A 14,839-nucleotide genomic window follows, 5' to 3' on the forward strand; every position below is an offset into this window, starting at 1 on the left:
TACATCTACCAAGCTACTAAGCTAACTCTAATGACTAATATGCAAAGTTACCTATTATTCCCACTAAACAGGTATGAAACATTTCATGTATTATCTTAGCAACTAAAGGCATCCTTATTGTTAATATCAATTTACTATATATATGATAAAACAAGGTGCACTAGCTACCTATTCCAAGGCTACAAAAATTACAGAGAGCACATAATAATACAATGAACCTACTGTAAAAGAATTTTAGGGCTAGCACCTCTACCAATGCATCCCAAAATTCATTCTCTAAATAACCATAATAATAATAAGCATTTCAAAATAATAAAGTAACCCTAAAGGTATCACTGAACTATACGAACTAACTACACTAATAGATAGATCATGAATTTAGGAATCTAACAAAATTTATTTCACAATAAATAAATAAATTCAAATGAGCTCTAGAGATGAAGAAAATGATATTATTAGAGGAGGCTAATAAGCTTGATTAACCAACTAATCTATTCGCACCTTTGCGTGTTCTTAGAAATGGTAGAACACAAAGCGGTGAATTGGATGTGAGATGCTGGTTACTTGATTAGAGAGAAGTGAATGATCAGTGGAGCGGAACAGCTCAGCGGCTCGGTGTGTCCTTTTAAAGGCAGGAGACGCGGGAAGGGAGAGGCCGACTCGTTGCACGCGGTCACGATCAGGTCATGCTCGTACCGCTACCGTGCTGACGATGGATGCGTGTGGAATGGGTGAACAGTGTTTTGTCACCTCACCTCATTATGATTATCCATGCGTGTGGGATGGATCATGGATGCAGTGAGTTTTGAACGAATGAATGGGTGGGTTCAGGGCCTCTGACGAGTGTGTATCTGATGGAGCCGACTGGGGATGGATTGAAGGTCGCCTACCAGGTAGGTAATACATGGTCAAATCTCTCTCACCTAACAAATCAAAGTAGATCCAGTGCCTTCAGGCTTCTGACAAACGTGTGACACGGCTCAGCTATAGTGTACGAGTATAGTCAGTCTTTGGGTCAAGACCAAGGAATGGACCATTCCTGTGAGTTCAAGGAATCAATAGAGGAGACCACAGGTCAAAACAGCTGGCTGTGCCCGACGTGTTTCTCGGACGAACAATGTTCTCCGCGTGAACACGCGTAAGCAGTGTTTTCCTCGGGTGAACAGTGATTTCTGTGCTGCTACAGTTCCGACGTGTGGAAAAAGGATGTCTGACCTTCTCTTGCAAAGTAACTGAGCACCGTGCAAGCGGAGTGCTTAGCGGGCCGAGCTTGCGAGTGATATTAATGCGTAGCGTGTGCGACACACTATGGCAGCGGCAGCGTGTCATGCACTGATAATTTTGCAAGGTGATTAGCAAGCAAAGTAAAGGCGGGGTAATTAGAACAATGAGAGATGACAGTGACGCGTCGCGAGATTGATGGAGATATAAATCTTATCAAGTGGTATGCTAATAATTAGCGAATGATAATAATTTATCATTTGACTTTGTGGCTATGGAGCTCTCACGTGGAGAGAGATGACGCTGGAAGGACAACTTAGACTTCACGACACTTGTTGGACTTGATGACCTGGTGGATCCTAGTGAATGTTATTTGGGTACATTAGTGGGGGTCAAGAATAATGGATGACACACAAATTCTATGAGCTGCTGCGGTCGGTCTTCTTCGTTTGCTGAAGTGCGCGTGCAACACGCTAGAGGCTGCTGCCGAACTCGCCATTCATGACACGGTGAAGTAATGACACTGTGGCGAAACATGCCAGTGAAGGGTACTGCAAACGTGCTATGCGGGCTTGCTCTACGAGTGTGCTGAGGCATGCTCCGAGGATCAAGAAGGAGATGAAATAGCGAGAGATAGAGTTGGATCAGGATGACAATAGTGAGTTGAGTTGTGCTGAAGAGTATTTGGACAAGGAATAAATTAGAGCTCAATTCGAGAATTAGTGCAATAAAATTTAATTTCTCATTTACCACATGCAATAATACATAAACATGATGCTCATGATATGGTTTAGTATTTTGATTAAGGCATAACACCGAGGGTGTTACAATATACCTCTGTGAAGCACGTCGACTCCGCCTTTGTCGAAATGGCTTAAAATTTTTTTGGCAGTCATTTACACCCAAAATATGGCCCCACACAAGATCTTAGGTTTTTCTAATAATTATTTTTATTATTACATTTTTTTTGTGCTGTGTGAGACGAAATACGGTGAATTACATATTCAAAACAATATTATTTTGCATCAACCTCCACAAATATTTGTCTCCTAGGGCACAAGAGACCATTTGGCAAAGTTTGGCACCATTCCGGATCTTTTCAGGGGTGGACTCAGTTCAATGTATAATTAATCGGTGAAGTCACGTGGAAATTCAATTAAAGTGAAAAATTTACCAAACCAATTCAGAAAAATCTCGAACTTGGTGGTGGCTTCACACTGGGCATTTGAAACCCTGATAAAAATTATGAGATCAATCAGGCACTAGAAAGCACATGGACTAGAAAATTCAAAGTATAGTTAACAAAAGAATATAATCAATTAAAGGGTCTTTTCTCTTATTAAATAAATGTTTGGGTGCCTTCTTGTCGAGAAAGTGACTTAGTTCAGATGGCTAGCTAGTGCGCTATGGTTTGGACCTTGGCTATGAGGTCGTGGGTTCAATGCCTGGCTGCCCCATTTTTTTGTCCAGCGCGACTATATTATTTTATCAAGAAAGATTTTATCCCGGTTATATCCCAGAGCCGGGACTAAAGGTCATCCTTTAGTCCTGGCTGGAGCCTCAAGCTGGGAGTAAAGATTTATTTCCGGTTGGAGGGTCCAGCCGAGACTAAAGGATAACCTTTAGTTCCGGCTCTGGGCTATAACCGAAACTAATTGTTGCCTACCGTCGTCACACACTTGGGGCAGAAACTTTGTATCCTTGTTTGAGGATACAACCGGGACTAATAGTCCCTTTAGTCCCGAACACAAAAATACCAGGACTAAAGGCAAAAATAGAGGCGGGATGAAAGGTCTGTTTTCTAGTAGTGAGAGAGAAAGAAATAGAGATAGAGGTATGTACAATTTATGTTACGCCAAAAACATCCTTTCTTGTCTTTCTTATCTCAGTCCAAATATCCTAATTTCACATCAAACAAACAAACAGATGAGTAACATGATAGCCCATTACTCATTCTCGACTCATCATGCAGCATCAGCATTCAACACTATTTGTCATGGTTCTTTCTTGTGTGCCTCTGTCCTTCGATATATATTAAGACCTCAAGTCCTGGTGAGCTGATGAGGGCACAAGACAAAAGGGAGTTTGCGAAGGCCTGTCATGTGCAACCGTGCATCATGTGGTGCCCAAGCCGGGCAAAGTTAGAAGGAACGTAAAAGGTCAGCGGCTTGAGGGAACGCTCATCCCATCAAGGTGGCAATACCATATCAAAATAGGCAGATTATAGGCACCACTAATGAGGACAGTCCCCACTCAAATTTGTTATCTCTGATTTTATTGCATGAGAAATTTAGTTTGGAGGTGTGAAACCATGAATGTTTTTAATATACGATCTTTAACAAAGATTCTAAAAATGAAATTGTCAACAACATAGTTAAAGGTGTGCGGAGCGACGAATGACGTGGCCAACAATCTTGGAGATTATTCCATATGCGCCTTTTATATGTTGGGAACACCCAACTTGAATCCTGGCTCTCCCACTGACTCTTGATCGCACACGTCAGATTGATCCCGACTTCAAGTCTGCCAACCATAAGCTTCTTTGCTTGTACTAATAGCCATGTGAAGAACTTGTGCTTCCCCTCGGCATGAGCCTTCCATATTAATCCCGACTTAAATTGTAGTAAGACCCTTTGAGCTAGGCCAAGTATGCCGGCTTGGCGCTAAAAGCTCCATATGTAGTCCACTTCCATATATGATCATGTCAATATCACTGCGCTATCAATTCTACACCAAATCCCAAAGGTGAACAAACTTGAACATTTGTTGTACTAAATTCATTCTCCATTCTAGTTCATGTTAGTTAGACCATCCTTTTACCAACGGGTTCTTTCTCCATGTCAATCGATAGGGATTAGGTGCTAGATGCATAGGGGTCCTCCCATTTAGCCAAGGTCAATGCCATAACTGAACTTTTATCTCCTTGTCCAACATGCACACTTAGTCACTCATGCTCGCCCTGAACAATGCTTTATGTGTCTGTTTGGTTGGAGGCCTACCAAGTAGAACATCCTAGCCCAGGTGTCCAAAATCATACGCCTAGGATGCATGCCTAGCCCAGGCAGCCTTTTCCAGCCTCCAACCAAACATGCCCTATATGTGTTACCAGATGACCGTTGTGTGCCAATCCAAGGTCAATCAGGTTCGTCCCTTTTAAGCATAGCCAATCCAAGGTCAATCAGACACTCGACCAAATCGATTGAAATCTAGTATGCCCAGCCCCCTATCTTTTGGCTTCATCACCTTCTGCCAGTTAACAATGCAATGACCTCCACTTGCATTTTATGATCCCTTCCACAAGAAAGCTCTCCTTATCTTATCAATTTTCTTTATTGCCCAATTCTTCATTGCAAAGACTATTAAAAAATGGACCGACATGAAGGACGCCACAAAGTTTACTGAGATTAATCTCCCTACATTATCCATAAATCTCGATTTCAGCTTGAATGTTAGTCCTTTAGACCGGCCAAGCCCAAATACTTGCATGGGAACTACATGATCAAACACTTTAACATTGTATAGGATGATGTCTAATTAAACCCACCACAAGAAATTGGATACTGGTCCCTGAATGCTTTTGAGCTAGTGCAACACGCTTGTTGCACTAGTTCTATTCTTTGCTACATCCACCAGTTCATATATACTATCTTTTCTAAATATGAAATAACTCTTTTTCAAATATGCTATATTTTCTAAATGCATTATAAGCACGTAGATAAATCACAATAGGAAAATTAAGGCATGGGATAGTTTCATTTTCACACCATATCTTTGCCATGCATCCAATGGCTATTTTGCTTTGGATCACCGGCCTTGGGCTCCCAAGTCCTAAATTAAACACCTTATAATATCCTTACTATTTTCTTAATTCTGATTAAATATCGTCAGAAAAGTTGTTTCCTTTTTCTCCTTCATTACCCTTTTTCTCTTGTTCTTGCGTGGCGGGCGTATTGAATTGATTAGCGTGCATTTAAGTTGGGTTAGGCATAGAAAAAGGAAGCAAAAAAGAGAGACAAGAAGTTATCATAGACTTATATTTAATATATTTCGAAGAATACTGAATTAATCTGTAGTATATTTGAGATTGGAGGGAGTAGACAGAGCACTCATATTTGGGATTTGGAGGGGGTAAAATAGATAGAGTACCCGTAGTGTGAGCAAGGTTTGAATTCTGACCATAGTCCAACTTTTCTGTCTTGTAAACCCAAAGTACCATGGGCCTATCTATCATTTAAATAGAGCAGCTCAGCTGAATCGGACAATCACCGATTTTCGTTTGGGTCCTTTGGAATGCGGGATTCTTTTTCTATTTCTATGAAAATAAATTGATTTCTATAAAACTTATATATAATTTCTGTGAAATTCATACGTTCTAAATGGGGCCTTAGGTCAGATAACGGGAAACTAAATACTATTCTATCCCTGAGTTTTACTCGGCATCGATGCAAATACTCATCTTGATGCCATTTTCTGGAAATGTGCAGCATCCCTCCTGGTAAGTTTTCTCCTTCCACATACTGTTATTTTAATGAAAATTTTCTAGACAGCTTTTTCTAGAAAACTTCTCAGAGGAAGAACCTTTTCGAGCAAAACTTTTTAAGTTTCAAAGAAACTTCTTCAGAGTAAATTGCCACAATCACTTTCAAGTACTGCCTCTGTCCCAAATTATGTATCACTTTTGGTTTTCGTACCGCAAGTTTAACTCGATTTGTAGAAAAATACGTGCAATATTTATATCTCCAAATAAATTTATTAAAAACTAGATTCAAAGATCTTTACAATGAAACCAATTATGTACCATAAATATTGATATTTTTTAATATATATTTTGTCCAAGTTGTTTCTCCGGAAACGAAAACGACGAATATTCTGATGGGAGGGAGGGAGTACTCCTTTCTCCTCCACGTGACGTCCAACAATGCTGAAAAGAGGAAGAGGCCGTACAGTGTGTCATGCGCTGGGCCCTGAGAGGGCACACCTGCTGGGCTTTTTCCAACGATTTGACCCAGTTCCAGTTTCCCGTGTCTCTGGCAAATGAACCAGAACCACTACACCGTGCTCCCGTAGAATCCGTAGAATGCTTGAGTTCTACAAGGCGCCTGAGTCGCCTGACCGCCACGAGAGAGCTCAACTCCATCATGCGAACACGAGCATCCATGGCTATGGCATTTGGCGTCCAATATTATCCATGTACGTACTCCATATTGCTCATTGTTCATAGGGGGATGCAGTGCGTCATTGTACAGCGAAACTAGCGTGATCACTGATCAGTTCAGTCCTCCAGTTCGTTCACGTGCACACCAATCAATCAGCTCTCGGCGGCGGAGACGACGAGGCTAAAGTAGACGGTGTAGAACTCGTCCTGCAGGCTCCGCAGCGGCTCCAGCAAGAAGTTCCGCGCCGTCCCGCGCGCCGCGAAGTTCAGCGGGTGGTGCCGCTGCGCGCCGGAACGCCGCGTCGGCGTCGTCGCTCGCGCTGGCGCCGTCGTTGTTGCCCCGGCAGACGACTTGCGTGGCGGCGTTCGCGCCCGCGCCCGCCGTCGTCGTCACGAAGCACCCCGGCCTGGTGGCGAGCTCCAGGGACACTGAGCCCGGCGCGCCGTCCAGGCCCGGCACGGTCGCGGTCTCCAGGGCGGCCAACGGCGAGGAGGCCGTTGGTGACCGCCATGCCCGGCCTGTCGAACGGCTCGATCGTCACGTTCGGCCCTTGCATCGGCAGCGACTCGGTGCTGCTGCTGCTGCCCGCCTGGAACGTGGCGTGCACGCACGCGTCGGTCCCGGGGGCGGGCTGCTCCTGCATCTCCAGCTTCGCGTCAGCGATGGACACCGACAGGACGAGGGTCCGCCCGCCAGCGCTCTGCGTCAGCGTGACGAGCTGTGAGTTGAGCGACTCGGAGGGGACCGGAGTGACCCAGTCGGCGACGGAGGCGCCGCTTGTAGCGTTCACTTCCCAGATGCTCGGGGTCAGGCCGTCGTTGGAGTGGTTGCTGTCTGTCACTGGCACCTTGCCGTGCGTCAGGCCGGAACAGCACCGCTTGGATGGACGCGTATTCTGGACGGTCATCTGAAATGAAAGCTCCATTTCAGTCTCTAGTTCAGAGTTCAGACACTTAAATTTGTTTTTCTTCAGGAAAAGGGAGAAATAGCGATCCGAATCAATTCCGGTATTTGTATGAGATTTCATACCTTTGATTGCCTCTGTGCTAAGGGTAATAGGGAATTGGAGGGTCAAGGTATCATCGGCCCAGAGCTTGGTCACCGTCAGGAAACCACCTGCAGGCATCACATTTTTTTCTTGAATGTGCATGAATCACTCTCATAGTATCGTATGGAACAGTATAAAATTTGATATTTTTAAATCAAGATTTTCAGATACCATTAGTTGAGTTGCCAGTTGATGTCAGGTTGAGTTTCTGGCCATTCAGAACTGCCGTTGTGCCATCTGTTGATGTCCATGACGGGATCCTGACACTAACCTTTGCTAATTGGGCATCTCCCTGAGCATTTGAAATGTGAAAGAAATAACAATATAATCCTGATCTTCGCTACCAATAATGGAGCCTGGAGTGTTAATGAGAAGCTACCTTTGCAGAAATGTTGAGCGAAACTTTGAAAAAGGGGTCCGTTGATAACAGGGGTTTGGCCTGCTGATTGACAGTGAGGCCTGTGGCTTTCCAATCGAAGGTGCTCGGTATGTACTGGATGATGAGGAGCCCTGGAGTTTCACCCTCCTCCAGGAAATATATGGAATCTCCTAGCTTTGAGAATGATTCTATCCCTGTAAACGCAAACTAGAAGATTCAGGCAACAACAACAACAAACAGAATAACTTTCACAATCGCAAGTATTTAAGAAGAGAATACCAGTGCCATAGCAGCACCAAAACGTGTCGTTTCGACCTCCCCATCCCCCTGGATTCTTTGGCGGAAGGCCAGAGGGGGGCAGGCCACTGACACTCTACGATCGCCCAGGCCCCATGGGAAGAAAGTAGAGCATGACACCAGGCTGTGTTCCCCTCTGGTTGCCCATGATCCCGTTGATGAGCAGCCTCTCGTACTTGGCCTCCTTTGTCCACCGGAACAGGTTCCGCGAAACCTGCAGGCAAGCAAGTCTCAGGATTGTGTCTTGTGCAATGCGTTCGGAGACGAGGAGTGGGGCTGCTCACCTTGAGGAAGCTGTAGGTGGCGCAGGTCTCCTCGTTTGAGCTTATTTTGATCTCGTCCACCAGCCGCTTTGGGTCATGCCTGGCATGCACAAAAATTTGGAGCTGGGAGATTACCATGAAGTCATGAACTCTTAAAAAAAGTGCATGGTGAATGTAAGTGTTATGACTGACCAGTGTTCTATGGTACATGTACCTCCAGTTGCGAATGTATGAGAAGAATTTACCACATCAAACAAGTAGGTTGAGATGTCCTGTGCCATGGGTTGGTTTTGTGTTCGGTAACTCAAATTGTAAAGGAACAAGACGTTTCATATCAATTTCTTTGAGGGAATTCCCTGTGAGCCATTAAAAAACTGAAAAAGTTCGGCAGCAGCGCCACTGCTCTAACTTTTTTTTTTTGCCCTCAATGCTACTGCCGTCAGATTGGGCTCTAACGGTGTCAAACTGTAGGTATGAAAAATCAAAAATACCCTTAGATCTAAATATATCATTAGTTTTTTTGAGCATCTTAACGACTTCGAATGTAAAAACTCAAAACTAGAAAGTTGTAGATCTCGTCGAGATCTATAATTTTCATATAAAAATTATCTTCATTTAATTCCGCAAAAAAAGATATGATTTGATATGATTATAATGGCTCACAAAGAATTCGCTCAATTTCTTTACTGCCTGAACAGTCAAACAGGTGAGTGCACAATATTATCAATCATGCAGGAGTCCTTGGTAAAGTCGACACAACTTTTCGTTTACCTTGTAAAGATGATCACCAACGACCTCATATCTCTTCTGTGCACCAACGACGACAGGGAGATGCGTATTTACATGCAAGCCCGATATGTCATCTTTCTGAAAGACAGAGATCGATATCGCTTAATTGCTGGTAGGCCAGACTGGAAATGTAAAAAGAAAAATTCCAAGTACTGACATGAAGACCAAGAGGTCCAAGGAAGCATGGTTTGTCGAAAAGATGAGCCATTGTCAGATGTTTCTAGTCTCTCTGTAGGGAGTAAGAACCAATGCTGTAAGAACAACATAATACCACAAAGTTTGCAGAGAGATGCACAATCCAAGTCAAGATACTACTGAATACTACCAACTGTAATGGCACTAAGATTACCGTTATAGTATACAGCTGATACATGACGTCGTTGAATCCACCGGTCTCCCAATGCCTCTGAATAGTGTAATTCTGTATGAGGTTCTTCACACGGTTGCTGAAGTAGTCAGTCATCCACACCACCACGTCAAGACCTTTCTTGTTACTGGCCAACATATACTGATCGAGAAGTCCCTGCATGATCTGTCAGAACACCAAAGCATCAGACAAAACATGAGATGGGGTTTCAGTTCTTAATACACAACACTGCTGCTTCAAGGATGAGATCGTATCACACACAGGTTGCATTGGACCATGGATGGAACAAAAAAAAAAAGGAAGGACAAACGCCTGATCTGCACGTACCTTGTGGATGGTGTAGCATGGCGACCATGCCTCGTCCAGCTGCTCGTACAAGTCGAACATGTTCTCGGGATACGCCGAGAGGTATCCCGTGCCCATCTTCTTCTGGCAGCCGTAGAGAATGTCCACCACCCTCGTCATCCTCTCCCTGAGGGTGTTGTTGTGCGTGGCCGCCCACATGTGCGCGCTCGCGCTCAGGTAGTGCCCTGCGAAAACACACAAGAGCAGAGTAGCAAGTGGAAGATCGAGGCGAGAGTGGAAGAAGAGAGTCACAAAGAAGTCCACCGATGAACAACTGACGCACGAGCAGAACGAAGCGGCAACGGAATTTGGGCTGGTTGCTTGGGACCAGAGAGACCAGGGACTAAACTGTAGTCTCTCATGTTGTTTGGTTCAAGGGACTAATCTGCTGCACAAAGACTATAATACCCCTATTCAATACACAAATCAGCTGGCGGTTGTACCCCTGTTCCCACGCTGCTTGCTTTGCCTTGGCATGCTGCTTTGCTTTGCTTTGCCTTGCCGCGTTGCCGGCAGGCTTTCCTCTCCCCAAATCATTCATATATTCAAAATAGTGTTCATGCAGTTCATAAATATTCAATATTACAAATCATCAGACCTACGATTTCCTAAATAAGCCATCCGCTATCCAATCCCGAAACTGATTCATATTTCGATCTTCGTCCCTTGACGTATACGTCGTCTATTTCCTTGAGAAGAAGACGATGCTTCGGCCATTGAAACATAGTTTTTATCCTGATCACACATATCAAAGTCCGTATCCGCTAAAGCACTCTCTCGAATGAAATTATGAACTGCCATGCAAGCCATAACTATTTGGCTTTGCTTTGCCATTGGATAACTCGGCAAATCTAACAATATCCTCCACTTCATCTTCAAAACTCCAAAACCGCTCGATGACATTTCGAAGTGAAGAATGCGAATAATTAAAGAGCTCCTTTTTATCTTTTGGCATTGGTCCTTACCGAAACTCCTGGAGATGATACTTTGTTTCCTTGTACAGTGCAAGATAACCCGTTCGGTTCAGATAACCCGAGTCTACAAGATAAAACTTCCCTACAAAACATGGAATTAAGACATAAATGCAGTTGTAGACTTGCAGCATGAAAATTGACGTGCACAACTACCTGAAGCACCCACCAGTATATATAAGATAAAATAAAAATTATTAACAGTTATCTGACATCAAGCATACTAGAATGCTGGTAAGGTGGCATATATAAGAAACTGGAGAGTGTACATGAAACTGAATAGCTGGTCTATAGCTCATTAAAAGGCATAGGAGTAGTTAGCAAAGGCAATCCGAAATGTGTTCAAGTTCCCTAATAAACAAAGTAAGTAAATCAAACAAGTCAATGGCTAATGGACATGTCACAGCTCAAGTTGCCTAATAAACAGCAGTAAGTAAATCAGACAAGTCAATGGTCAATGGACATGTCAGCTTAAGTTCCCTAATAAACAACAGTAAGTAAATCAAACGAGTCAATGGCTAGTGGACATGATTCCACTCATCATGTTCAGCAAAGGTGTCTTGCTTTTCCTGGGTGGACTATCGCCTGACTTGCATTTCTTGGATCGACTCTCGGCTGTAGTGGCACTGCTGCTTGCTCTCTTGCGGCTGGAACTACTCATTGGACTGTTCCCAAACACATCTGCATCACTTCCTGCAGGACTCTAAGCAGCAGCCCTAGAAACCTCAACCGCGTCATCCCCTACAACATCATATGCTTGCTGTCCAGGTATGCATGAAGATGACCTATCTACTGTCATACCTTGGAACATCTCAATTAGAAGGTGCAAGTAAGCAGGATTGCCCGACTGAAATTTCTTACACTCTGCTTGTTCCTGAAATGCACAGATGAAGAACACAAATGATTAGATCACATCACAGCGAGCAAGGCACATGGTCTAGGTGAAACCAAAGCAGTAAGTACCTTTGTGTTGTTGGTCCACCATTCAGGCGATGCATCAATTGTACCATCAGGTTTTCGGCCTAACCCTGTGTTTTGATTAAGCTTCAACCAGAACTGGTACATTGTCTTGCAATTTTTCACTCGGTTCTTCATGCATTTGGTGTCATGCCAGAGATTAGTGATGTGGTAATATTTTTTTTTGAATTTCGTTGTTACCTCTAGTGGTCATTGTCCCATTATTCCAATTCCCTTTTCTCATTTGCTCAATAAAAAGTTCACAGAAATAGTATATGTTTTGGTCACTCCAATGTGCCTTGTCATAATCCTTCTATAACAGTAAAAAGATGCCATCACATATCTAGAATGCAGCAAAACTCAACTGTAAATTGGTGTACAAAATGCAGACAAATAAGAGGTACTTGAGGCTTCAGCTGATTGAAATAACAGTCACATACTACTTCACATGAAGACAATAAACTGAAACTATAAAAAAGTAATGCCACTGTAAAAAGTAGCCTAACTCTATCTACATAAGTAGCATGACAATAAATTTAATCTTTCTAATTCACATCATTCATGTGTGTAGTACCCAAACTCTAAGGATACCTGTGCAACAATACTCAAATATGTTGCATGGAAATGCTCCTAGTTAAAACAAATATGATTGATGTAACTACATAAGTAGCATGGAACTAGCAGCAAAGGTACCTACCACTGACCAGAACAGAAAAGCAGAAAATAAAAAGCATCATCATCTACTCTGCTCTACCACAACTACAATCTATCATCTATAGAATGTAGCTAAGCTAACCAACAATCTAATATAATACAAGAAATATTAAAACTAGTAGTAACTGACTACTAGTGCTCGAGCATTCCATGTCTACACCAATTCAATCCTCGATTCCTTCATTCATTTAGTAATAGCACTTCTTCTGTCTACGATTACAAATTTGCAGTACGTACGCACTCCAGCAGCAGAGATATGCCACATCTCTCGCTAGCTCGCTTATTACTCACTCAGTCTTCAGCAGCAGAGATATGCCACATCTCTCGCTAGCTCGCTTATTACTCACTCACTCCATGTGTATTAACTGAAACTGAACCCCAACGTATGAAATGGATATATATGATCCTCGAATCCAGAGGGGTCACTCAAATGGCGGCGGACCACATCAGAGAAAAAGAGAATTCGTTTAGAGCCTCGAGAGCTTGAGCTGCTGCTGCTTAATTAGCGCTAAGGCCTCAACCGCTAAGGCCTCAACCTGACTGTAATAGAATGCCAGATTTCGCCTCTCGTAGCTAGCAGTTTAATTAGTGCTGTAATGCAGCAAGACAACATCAACTAGTAATATAGTATAACATGGTAATAGTACTGGCGGCAGAGCAGCAGAGGTCAAACACAAACTGCATACTGTTATCTAGTTGGGTTCGCTCTTTCTTTTTTATTGATGACTAACCAACTAGTACCAAACCCGATCTTACCGACTGAAAACGTGGATCAAAGTCGTTGTTGTCTTGTTCTTCGTTTTCGTCGGCGCGGTCTACATCCTCTGCAGTGCCCGCAAATGTGGATCCACGGCGAACGCGGAGGGGCACCCTTCCCCTGCGGCCACCACCGCCGATTCCGGCCATTGGAAGCCCCTGCGGACCAGATCGTGTTGGCCGCCCGCCGAATCTAGCTCCAGATCGGCTACGAGAGCTCGGGCGTGGAGGATGAAAGTGGCTGAGACTGCTTTTGCCGCCAGGGCGAAGTGGAGGAAGGCCATGGCCGCCACGACCTCCATCCGCTTGCAGTTGCTCCTGGTTGGGGAAGACGTCGAGGTGGGGGAAGGCGTCAGCCTGGGAATTCAAATCTAGGTTATCCATGCGCATGTGGGGAGCAGACTGGCTGCTGCCGGCGAAGGGAGAAGGCGGGGCCTAGGAATAGAGGCCGAACTCGTCGGCGGCGGGGAAGGCAGGATAAGCAGAGGAGCCGGATGCGGCGTAGGAAGAAACCGATGCCTGAGTGAAGGAATCCCAGTAGTGGTTGTATTGGCCGTCCATGGCGGATGCGCCGTGTGGAGGAGTGGGAGGGGCGGCACCGGCGTGGGGAGGAACGGAGGCGGTGTCGTGCGGGCGAGCGAGGCGGCAGGGGGAAGGAGTGTGAGCAAGATGATAGGGTTCGGGGAGAGTTCGAGCGAGTGTGACCGATGGAGCGAAATTAAGGAGTATGGACTGAAAAGTTAGTCCACCGCTCCCAGTTAGCCCCTCGACTAGTCGACTAGGAACTGGTCCCTGTTTTAGTCCCTTACGATCAGTTTTAGTCCCTAGTCACAGGGAACCAGGGGCTTAAAGATGGGCAACGAACCTGTGAAATGGCCACGGAGCTGGCCGCCCGGCGCCTCCCAGCAGCCGTAGGGGTCCCCGACGGTGGGCAGACCAGCCTGCTGGCGGAAGGTCCAGGTGAGGCGGTCGGGGTCGAGGTAGAGCAGGTACTCGAGGTTGGTCTGCTGCGCCTGCCAGTACATGGAGGAGGACGAGCCGGCGGTGAGGTGGTCGTCGTCGTCGCGGAGGCGGACGTCGTGCAGGGACGCCGGCGTCAGCAGCTCCCCCGGGCCCGGCCTGCCGCCGGCGTCATCGTCCGGCCCGCCGCCGCGCGTGAGGCTGCGGTAGAGCGCCAGCCAGTCGAACTCGGCCCGGGCCCCGAGCCTGCGCGGAAGGAGCGCCATCCACGTGGCCTCCTCCGTCGGGGTGAGGTGCGGCAGGCCGTCGTTGTGCCGCCCCTGCGTGTCGTTGAAGAGGCGGTCCGTGCACAGGTGCAGCGCCGCGCCGCGCTCCACGAACGCCGCCGCGCACAGCAGCAGCAGCAGCAGCGACTCCGCCGCCGCGGACATGGCTAATGCCGGCCGAGCTCGCGCCATCGGTTCGAGGGATGATGATCCAACGACTCCGAGGAACGCGCGTATATATAGGCCGCCGGCGAAGGTGGTGACTGGCAAGTGAGTCAAATGTCAGAAGACGGGGTCGATAAGCGTCACGGGAGACGAACTCGGTGAGTGTGCGCGCTGCGCGGGTCTGC

The 14,839-nt window shown here is 45.6% G+C and overlaps 1 pseudogene; it reads right to left on the minus strand.

Moving 5' to 3' along the window:
* Positions 1 to 6,529: 6,529 nt before the first annotated feature.
* Positions 6,530 to 14,681, minus strand: LOC136528697 (uncharacterized; annotated as a pseudogene).
* Positions 14,682 to 14,839: the final 158 nt, after the last annotated feature.

The sequence above is a fragment of the Miscanthus floridulus genome, chromosome 19 (genome assembly GCF_019320115.1).
Source record: "Miscanthus floridulus cultivar M001 chromosome 19, ASM1932011v1, whole genome shotgun sequence".
Lineage (NCBI taxonomy): Eukaryota > Viridiplantae > Streptophyta > Magnoliopsida > Poales > Poaceae > Miscanthus > Miscanthus floridulus.